This window comes from Mus musculus, chromosome 2 (genome assembly GCF_000001635.26).
Source record: "Mus musculus strain C57BL/6J chromosome 2, GRCm38.p6 C57BL/6J".
NCBI lineage: Eukaryota > Metazoa > Chordata > Mammalia > Rodentia > Muridae > Mus > Mus musculus.
The window spans coordinates 76,910,794-76,920,333 of record NC_000068.7 but is presented as its reverse complement, the minus strand read 5'-3'; the positions used below and the strand labels follow the sequence as shown (position 1 = coordinate 76,920,333).

Here is a 9,540-nt window from a genome sequence, read left to right as displayed (position 1 = left end):
GCCTGAATATTTCAAGCCGACTTTTACTCAAAAACTCACATTTCAATATGCTTTAGAGGGTGAACCTATTGTGTTTACATGCAGCCTGGTTGCCTACCCAACTCCAGAAATGACTTGGTTTCATAATAACAGGCCGATCCCAACAGGTCTCCGTCGGGTCGTAAGAACCGAGACTGACTTACACCAACACTCTTCCAGCTTAGAGGTGAAAAGGGTCCAAGGCCGAGATTCGGGCAGTTACAGGTTCTTGGCGGTTAATAGTGAGGGGTCTGCCGAGTCCAGTGCATCACTGCATGTTATCCAGAAAGGGCAAGATGAGAGATACTTAGAATTTCTGAAAAGGGCAGAGCAGACATGGGAAAACACGCGGGGTCTAGGTGAAAGGAGAGAAGAGAGGATAAAGGTTGGCCTGAGGTTTACTGGCTCCCCCTTTAACAAAAAGCAAGATGTGGAAGAGAAGGGAATGGTGAGAACCATACACTTTAGGTCAGCGAGCCCTGTCAGGAGGGCAGACTATGTGTACAATGACGAGTGGTCAGAAAGCAAATTTGATATCAGAGGATGCCTGAGCGTAGGTGAGAGTTTCCTAGATGAGGAAACCAAAATGAAATTGCAGCGGTTACGGGAGGCAAGAAAAATCTTCTTAGAGAAAAAGAAATTATCGCTTTTAGAAGCGTCGTCTGAAGTAAACTCGGTGACTGTGAGAAGTGAGGATATTGTTGGAGATGCTCCACTCTCTAGAGAGGAAGGGAAGCGTGGGTTTGGACGCGAGTTTGCTGAAGACAGACATAGGGTCGATAACTCAGCAGAAGGAGTCATCGAGAATCCGTATTCCGTTCCAAATCAAATACATCAAAACAGAGAACCTCCTTCAAGTGTCCGAGCCACTGGTGATGAAGATCTCCAGACGGAAAATAGCCCGGACCAAGAGACCTTTCTAGAAGAAAGCCTCCAGAAAGGCTATTTGTGTGAGCATGTCCTAGTAGGTGAAAACCTGCAAGCCGTGGAGTGGTTTGAAGAGTCTGTGACCAGCACTGTGATCAGAGAACCATTGCCATTCACCTCTAATGAGGAAGTGCATGGATATAAGAGTAGAGGAATATGTGAATCTCCTGATAAGGTGTCTCAGGTTCTTACACCATATCCTAGTGAGTCCTTGGATACATTTGTTGATGCTAAAGAGACCGAAGATGTAGATAGTGGAGGAGGAACACAGAGGGGTTGGCAAGAGGGGCAGTGCCACGCTTCCACCAAAGTGGAAGAATTCAAAGTGGAGCATGAGGAGAAAACACGGTCTTTCGAAAATTACTTCCAAAAACATCCACAACGTTGCCCACCTTCATTTCTCCAGGATATTGAATCACAAGAAGTTTATGAAGGTGACAGCTGTAAATTTGTGTGTCACTTTCAAGGATACCCTCAGCCCATTGTGACCTGGTATAACAATGAGATGCCCGTACCGCGTAGTCAAGGTTTTACCACTCATACATTCGAGAACTACTCAACGTTAACCTTTCCTTCTGTTCAGCCCCAGCATGGAGGCTCTGTTACCTGTGTGCTGTTTAACCAGTATGGAACAGTTAAAGCAACCAGTATGCTTAGAGTGAAGGCAAAACCAAGGTATGAGTCCCAGCCTCATAAGGTCCCAGTGTGGCCTGACTACGCAGATGAAGAAGAGGAGCTGGCCTTGGTGTTTGACCAGGCAAGAAGGATTCACCCATCTTTTAGTCAAGAGAGGCAAGAACATCTCCATATGTTAAAAGCTCACCTCCCAGAACTCCCCTCTGCAGACAGAGAGCTGCTCTCCTTCCCTGTAGAAATTCAGATAACTGCAGCCACTCCAACCCCAGAGCAGAACAAAGAATGCAGGGAACTGTTTGAGTTGGAGCCTGAAGTAACACCTCGAGATCAAGCCATCCAGTCACCAAAACACAAATTTATCTTCTCCTCTGATATTACCAATGAGCCGCCAAAGATGCTACAGGAAATGCCAAGGAGTGCCAGTTGTAGGGAAGGGAATTCTGTAATGCTTGAATGTTTAATATCAGGGGAGCCTCAGCCAGTGGTCATGTGGTTTCATAATGGAGTTCTCGTAAAGCCGAACCAAAGGTTTGAGATGGAAGAAGTTAATTGTAGCTACAGATTATATATCAATGATGCCAGTTCACAAGACTCTGGAAGGTATCAGTGTGTGGCTCAAAATGACTCAGGCATAGCTGAGAGTATTTTAGATTTAACTGTAGAACCCATCACTTATAGGGAATATAGTCAGTTGGAAAATGAAAGCAGAATTTATGCACAGTATTCCAAAAATCAACAAACACAAGTTCAGGGGGAACCTGTAAGGACACATTTTTATGATCATACAGTTAGTCCTTTTGCTGCCCAATCAAATATAAAAGAATATACTATAAGGGAGTATTTTCAAAGCCTTGAGACAGTTGGGGAGTTGGAAAAGAAAAATGAGGTATACTGTCCAACTACTGTTGAAAAACTATCCAAGTCTATGCAGCATGCTTCTAGACCCACAGACATCGAGAAGCCTCACAGAATGGAGTTTCTACAATGCCAAGATGAGGAACATATAGGTGAGAGGTCTCAGTCACTCCAAGCAGGGGCTACCATTTGTCCATTTGTTGATGACTTCAGCAAAGCTAACATTAGAAACAAAGTCAGCGATGATGTTGGATATCATGGACCGGACTGGGGAAATATGAAAGGACATTCTCAAAGTGATTATGTGCTAAATATCCACTCCAAGAGAACCTCTAACACAGTTCAGGACGTGGAAGACTCACCTGTCCCTACCTATGAAGAAGCCCTTGAAGAAGAAAGGTACTACCCCGGGAAAAAGGTGAGGCATAAGGTCATTGCGTTCGAAAAGCTGCAGCGTGCAGAAAGGGGAGTTGTAGAAAAGAGACGGACCAAGAAATCCTTTGTTACAGCACCACAAAAGAAATGGGATAATCGAGAGTTTTCATTAACACAAAATGAACCAGGCTCGAGCAATATGTATCGGGCAGAGGAAGTGGCTTCACACACAGAAGCAGATTCCTCTAACATCATAATGGATTTGAAGCAGCTTTCCTCTCAAGCTCACGAGGAGTTTGAAATAGAAGAGAGGGGACGACAGGAAGAAATACTTCCCCTAGACCAAGAAAAGTTTGAGCTCGAAGCACCTGTTACATTTGACCTAAAGCAGTTTCACTCACAGATTGAAAGTACAGGCATGAATTTCCAAGGTTTGGCCAATGGCCAACAAGATAAAAGCTCTTTAAAAACTCAACAACCTGCTTCAGAAATGGCTAATCCTGAAGATGTTGTCTTTGATCTAAAGCAAATGTATTCTCACATAGAAGATCCAGGCGAGGTGTTCCAGGGCCAAGAAACTGAAAGCAAGCAGGAAACATGCCACAAAGAAGAGATTTCTATCTACCAAAGCTTTCAATATGCCCAGGAAGAAAACACAGCAATTTTAAAACCTGATCATGTGCCTGAGTCGTTTTCTGAAGTGATCCATGGTGAAGCACGGGCTTTGTTTCAGACTCCATCTGCTGATGTGGAAGAAGCTAACGTTTCTGAGACAGGTGCTTCTGTAGAAAATGGAGATAAGACTTTCATTTCACAGTTGAAAAGGGCAGCCAGTGAAGAAGAGTGTTTGGAGGATCATGAAATGGAGGACGGACCCACCTTGAAACCAGCATTTGGTATGACTCAGGGGTATGAAGGAACTCTAGAAAACCCCAGAGGTGCTGTTCATGGAGCAGAAGTGCCTCACAGACGGCTGTCTCTGAGTCAGGACTTGCCATTCTTGATGACTGGAGAGCAGCAGGACCTAAAGGAACAGTTGAGTGAATCAATTGAGGCCTCAGGAGAGGAAACCTATCATGAAGTTCACGTACCAAGTGAAAGCTCTTTCTCCACCATGGAAGGAGAAAAGATAGAAAAGAGTTTGCTTGAAAATCTCCCTCGATTGGAGGAGGCCCAAACCACTAAAGAGGGAGAATATGAGACCTCTCTAACACAGTACTTACTTGCTGAGGGAAGGTATGAGGTGCCTGAAGTTAGAGACACCAAACACAAGGCACAACTTGTTCAGAGCGACTCAACCACTTCAATGGAGGTTGAAGAAGTAACTTTCAACACCGTGTATGAATATTACAACCAGAAACAGGAATCCGTAGGGCGACCCTATTCTCCTGAGTCTGATATTTCCATTGATGTGGGAAGTACAAGCAGCGAAGATCTGTCTGAGTTGGATCAGTTCTATAGCCCACCATCATCTGTAGAAAATTTAGAATCTCCAAAGTCTCCTGATTTATATTTTAAGCCTTCAGATAGAATTGAGCAACCTGTAGCAAATTCAAGAGCTGAGGAAAATGGGGAAAGATACTCAACACCTTCTGAAGGTGAAATACCAGAAAGATACTCCACACCCTCAGGGGAGGCTCTGGAGAGATACTCCACTCCTCCAGGGGAGGCTCTGGAGAGATACTCCACTCCTCCAGGGGAGGCTCTGGAGAGATATTCCACTCCTCCAGGGGAGGCTCTGGAGAGATTTTCTACACCCCCAGGGGAGGCTCTGGAGAGATTTTCCACTCCCCCAGGGGAGGCTCTGGAGAGATATTCCACTCCCCCAGGGGAGGCTCTGGAGAGATTTTCCACTCCCCCAGGTGAGAAACTAGAGAGAGGTTTTATTCCCACTAGAGGACCAAACCATGCTAGAAATGTAAGCAGGAACCTGTCAGAGCTAGAGAGGGAAGACAGCACTGCGAATGAGCATTTCCATACACCTACGGACGAGAGGAGCTCACCTTATGAAACATGGCGTTCAGACTCATTCGGCACACCCAATGAAGCCATCGAACCCAAAGACAATGAAATGCCTCCATCTTTCATCGAGCCTCTAAGTAGAAGGAAGATATACGAAAATACAACATTAGGCTTCATCATTGAAGTTGAGGGTCTTCCGGTTCCCGGTGTGAAATGGTATCGAAATAAATCTTTGCTGGAGCCAGATGACAGGATCAAAATGGAAAGGGTGGGCAATGTGTGTTCTCTGGAAATTGCCAACATTCAAAAAGGAGACGGAGGAGAGTACCTGTGCCATGCGGTAAACATCATAGGGGAGGCAAAGAGCTTTGCAATTGTAGACGTCATCCCCCAAGAGGAAAGAGCTGTGGCCCTGCCGCCACCAGTAACCCACCAACACATCATGGAGTTTGACGTGGCAAACAGCAACTCGTCGAGAACACCTTCGCCTCAAGAGATTGTCCTGGAAGTGGAACTAAGTGAAAAGGATGTGAAGGAATTTGAAAAGCAGGTGAAAATAGTCACAGTTCCTGAATTCACTCCTGATCATAAAAGCATGATTGTGAGCTTAGATATTCTCCCGCTGAGTTTAGTCGATCCCAGTGCGGAGTCCCAAGGGCAAGAAGGCAGAGAGTTTAAGATCGATTTGGAAGCCTTCGAAATGCCTCCTCGCTTCATAACACCCATCTGCGACTTTAGAATTCCAGAAAATTCCAGCGCTGTGTTCAAATGTTCAGTTATAGGCATTCCTCCCCCAGAAGTCAGATGGTATAAGGAGTACATGTGCATTGAGCCAGACGACACAAAGTATGTGATTAGCGAGGAGAAAGGAAGTCACAGCCTTAGAATCCAAGATGTTGGCCCTTCCGACTGTGCGACATACAGATGCAGAGCTCTGAATAGCGCAGGAGAGGCCATCTGCCGAGGCTTCCTCACCATGGGAGACTCCCAAGTCTCTGCTGTGGCCACCAGGACAAGCAAAGTGACTTTAAGCAGTCAGAAGGAGGAGCTAGTCTTAAGGAGCAGATACGCAGACAGCTTTTTTGAATTCCAGGTGGTGGATGGCCCTCCCAGGTTCATCAAAGGCATTTCAGATTGCCACGCACCCTTAGGGACAGCGGCATATTTCCAGTGTTTAGTCCGTGGTTCACCGAGACCCACCGTTTCTTGGTACAAAGATGGGAAACTGGTCCAAGGATCACGGTTCAGTGCTGAGGAAAGTGGCATAGGGTTCCACAATTTGTTCATAACAGGCTTAGTTAAAGGTGACGAGGGGGAATACAGCTGTGTAGCTACAAACAACTCGGGAATGGCTAGGAGCTCAGCTATCCTCACCCTCTCTTAACGTGGGATGGCTCAGGGCCTCTGCCACTCCCAGAGTCTATGGATTAGTAACCTTCCAAGTGTAGCCACTGTATTTGGATCATGATACTGACGACCCCTGGAGATGGTCTTTCTGTGTAGAAATCTCATCTTACTCATGCATGTAAATATTCTGTGATCTAAATCCTGAAACCATCACCTGTGTCAGTTGCACCATGTATCATCCAGCATGATTAAACACCTTCTTGGATACCCACTTGTTTGTGTTTGTGTTTGTGCTTCTCTGTCACTTCTCCTCCGCAGAGTGGCTCAGCATTCTCTTTCAGCGGGTACACTATAGATGCAAGGTAGAAGGGTGATCATGTTGGATAACCGTGTGGATAAACTGGTAAGAGAAAACTCCCTCCAGCCCTAGGTCACTTTTGAATTAGAAGCCTCTTAGCATTCAGACAAACCTATGCTGATTTAGTTAGATATAGGAGGGTAAAATGAGTAATAAACTCAGTGTTGCCCAAATGATAGCCAACTTCATAGTCTGTTTATGTTGCAGTCTTGATAATTGGGCATGCATAAAGGTTTTGGTCTTTCCACATTTGGAAATATTTTAATTTCTCATTTGGGACATCAAGTGAAGTGCAGTATAATTTGTCATTGACCTGGGGTATTATTCATCTGAATATAAATTTTTAACTGCATGCCAATGTCAGAATCTCTAAATTAGACAAAAGGTAGGACACTTTTATAATTGAGACGTATGATAGTTTTTGTTTATATATATAACAACAGAGTAAGTTTTCTTATTATTTTTATAGAATTTTAAGCTTTAAAAATAAGTAGAAATCAACAAACATTCAAATTCCAGTAGGATGTTTATGTTTTTAAGGTGAATTTTTAATTTTGTTTTTCAATTTTAATAATTCACAGTGCTTTACTATTGTGACTATGAATCAATGTAGGCCTTGGCCTTTGCATATAAGACATAATAAATATGAAAAAAATCAGCTTTTTTATGTAAAAATGTGGCGTTACATCAAAAGGCCTCATAGGTTATAAAGTCAATGGAACGATTCGCTGTTACCAAGTGGTGACAACTCAATATAACAAGTAAGTTTCAGCTTGTAACAGATGAGAACCACAGAAGAGACAATGAGATTATTAGTCTAGCCTTCCATTCTTTTTTTTTAATTTATTTATTTTATGTATGTGAATACACTGTTGCTATCTTCAGACACACCAGAAGAGGGCATCAGATCCCATGACAGATGGTTGTGAGTCACCATGCAGTTGCTGAGAATTGAACTCAGGACCTTCAGAAGAACAGTCAGTGCTCTTAACCACTGAGCCATCTCTCCAGCCCCTGGCCTTCCATTCTTAAGTTATGATCATGACCTACTAGTTGCACTTGAAAACTGTATTCAGCAACATTTAAGGGTCATAATTGTATTTGTCATATTAATACTGATTACCAAACAAAGCATTTATTTCAGTTTTAATTTCCATAAGAATTTATGTAGCAACCATATTAGTTGTTTCTTTTATCTGTTGATGTTGTCTTAACAATGGAAGTTCTTGCATAGCATCCAAATCAAAAGATTAAAAGCATATGTAAGGGCGGACTAGCCAATTGTCTCATTTTCCTCAAATTTTAAAAATTATATTGGTTTAAAGTGACCCCCAGCCAGTACTGAATACTGTGGGACAATGATGTGCATTTTACCACAGAGCACATCAGACCTTTGGTCATAATTTAGATATAATATACTACACCAATGTCCTGGGGACAAAGCTAATTCTGTCTCAAAGGGGCTTAAATGTGTTCCCTACATTTAGTCTCATACTGCGTGTTCAGTTAATTAGAAACCCATGCCAGCGCCACCCTGACAGGCTCACTTCCCCGCATAGCACAAGCACAGCCACATTCAAAATCCAGAAAAGCAAATGGAAGCAAGGAAGGAGGAGAATGTGTTCGTACTTGTTGATTTTTAAATGTATACATTTATTCCCACAGGAAGGAAGGCCTCGATTATTCTCGTTATGACTCCATTAGCCTCAGATGCTTTGAGCTTGAGGGTGTGTTGAATAATAATAGCTGAAAGGAAAAATTAAGCCTCCCCCACATAATCATTAAATGGGACTTTTTGTTGTTTTTTTTGTTGTTGTTTTTGTTTGCTTGTTTTTGGTTTTCGAGACAGGGTTTCTCTGTATAGCCCTGGCTTTCCTGGAACTCACTTTGTAGACCAGGCTGGCCTCAAACTCAGAAATCTGCCTGCCTTTGCCTCCCAAGTGCTGGGATCAAAGCCATGTGCCCCCACTGCCTGGCTTAAATGGGATCTTTTACTTTCTGACTCAATGACACACAACTTTACAGCTTGGGATATTAATTTCCCCAATGCTTGATCAAGCATTCCATGTGTTACATACACAGAGTTGGATTTAGACGTCATCCTGAGATGCTGTAGACTCGGGTAATTTTAACTACAGCTTTCATAGTTGGGCCCATTTGGGGCTCATACACTGTATTCTTTTTTTTTTTTTTTTATTTTTAAGATTTTTCTGAATATTAGCATTTTCTTCTAGTTTACTTTTTTTTTTTCCATTTTTTATTAGGTATTTCGCTCATTTACATTTGCAACATACACTGTATTCTTGCAGGCATGATAAATATGCCGTGTTTTGAAATAGGGGAAACTTTTGAAATTGCTTTTACATATTCGCAATTCAGGGTACTTTAACTCTATGCACATCTGTTCCCTTTGCAGATATTTTGGGGATTAAAGAGAAGGGAAAGCTAATATACTTAGCACAGATGCAGAGCTAAGTGGCCACTGCTAGTATTTTAAGTGTGGAGTCTAAGTATTAAGTCATCAGTGGTTTATTAGGGACAGTTATAAGTAGCTTAATAAGTAAGTATCCCACACGTGAACTTCTGTCGGAGCCTCCGGCTCATTCCACCCGGTTTGATTCCAGACAGGAAGGCGCTGCCCCATTTTTCATCAGAGAAATATCAGACGTTGAAATAAACATTGAAGATGTAGCTAAATTGTCTGTTTTTGCCACATGTTACAGACAAGTTTACCTAGTGTTTTATAACTAGCAGACATGAGCCCTGCCTTCCAATATACTAAGACACTAGACCAGCAAGGAATTAAGGCACAAAACTACCCAGTGTAATATGAGGGAAGTGCATTAATAAAATTAAACTGCTTTTTATTTAGGTGATAAAATTTCCAGTAGTTGGGCAGTCCAACATCCCCAGCAGGTTGAATTAACCTACTTCCTTTCGATAATCTACCTGTCTCTCACTTGGTTGTTTGAGATCCTATTGAAAGAGTATATGTTACTTGGTGCCCCGGTTCAATAATGCTGTACAACTGTCTTACACAATAAATTATCACCAATGTTTGG

General features: G+C 42.8%; 1 protein-coding gene across 4 annotated transcripts in view; it reads left to right on the top strand.

The window, feature by feature from the left end:
* The window catches only part of Ttn (titin), a 278,578-nt gene that overhangs the window by 62,224 nt on the left and 206,814 nt on the right, over window positions 1-9,540 (top strand). The window lies entirely within an intron of this gene.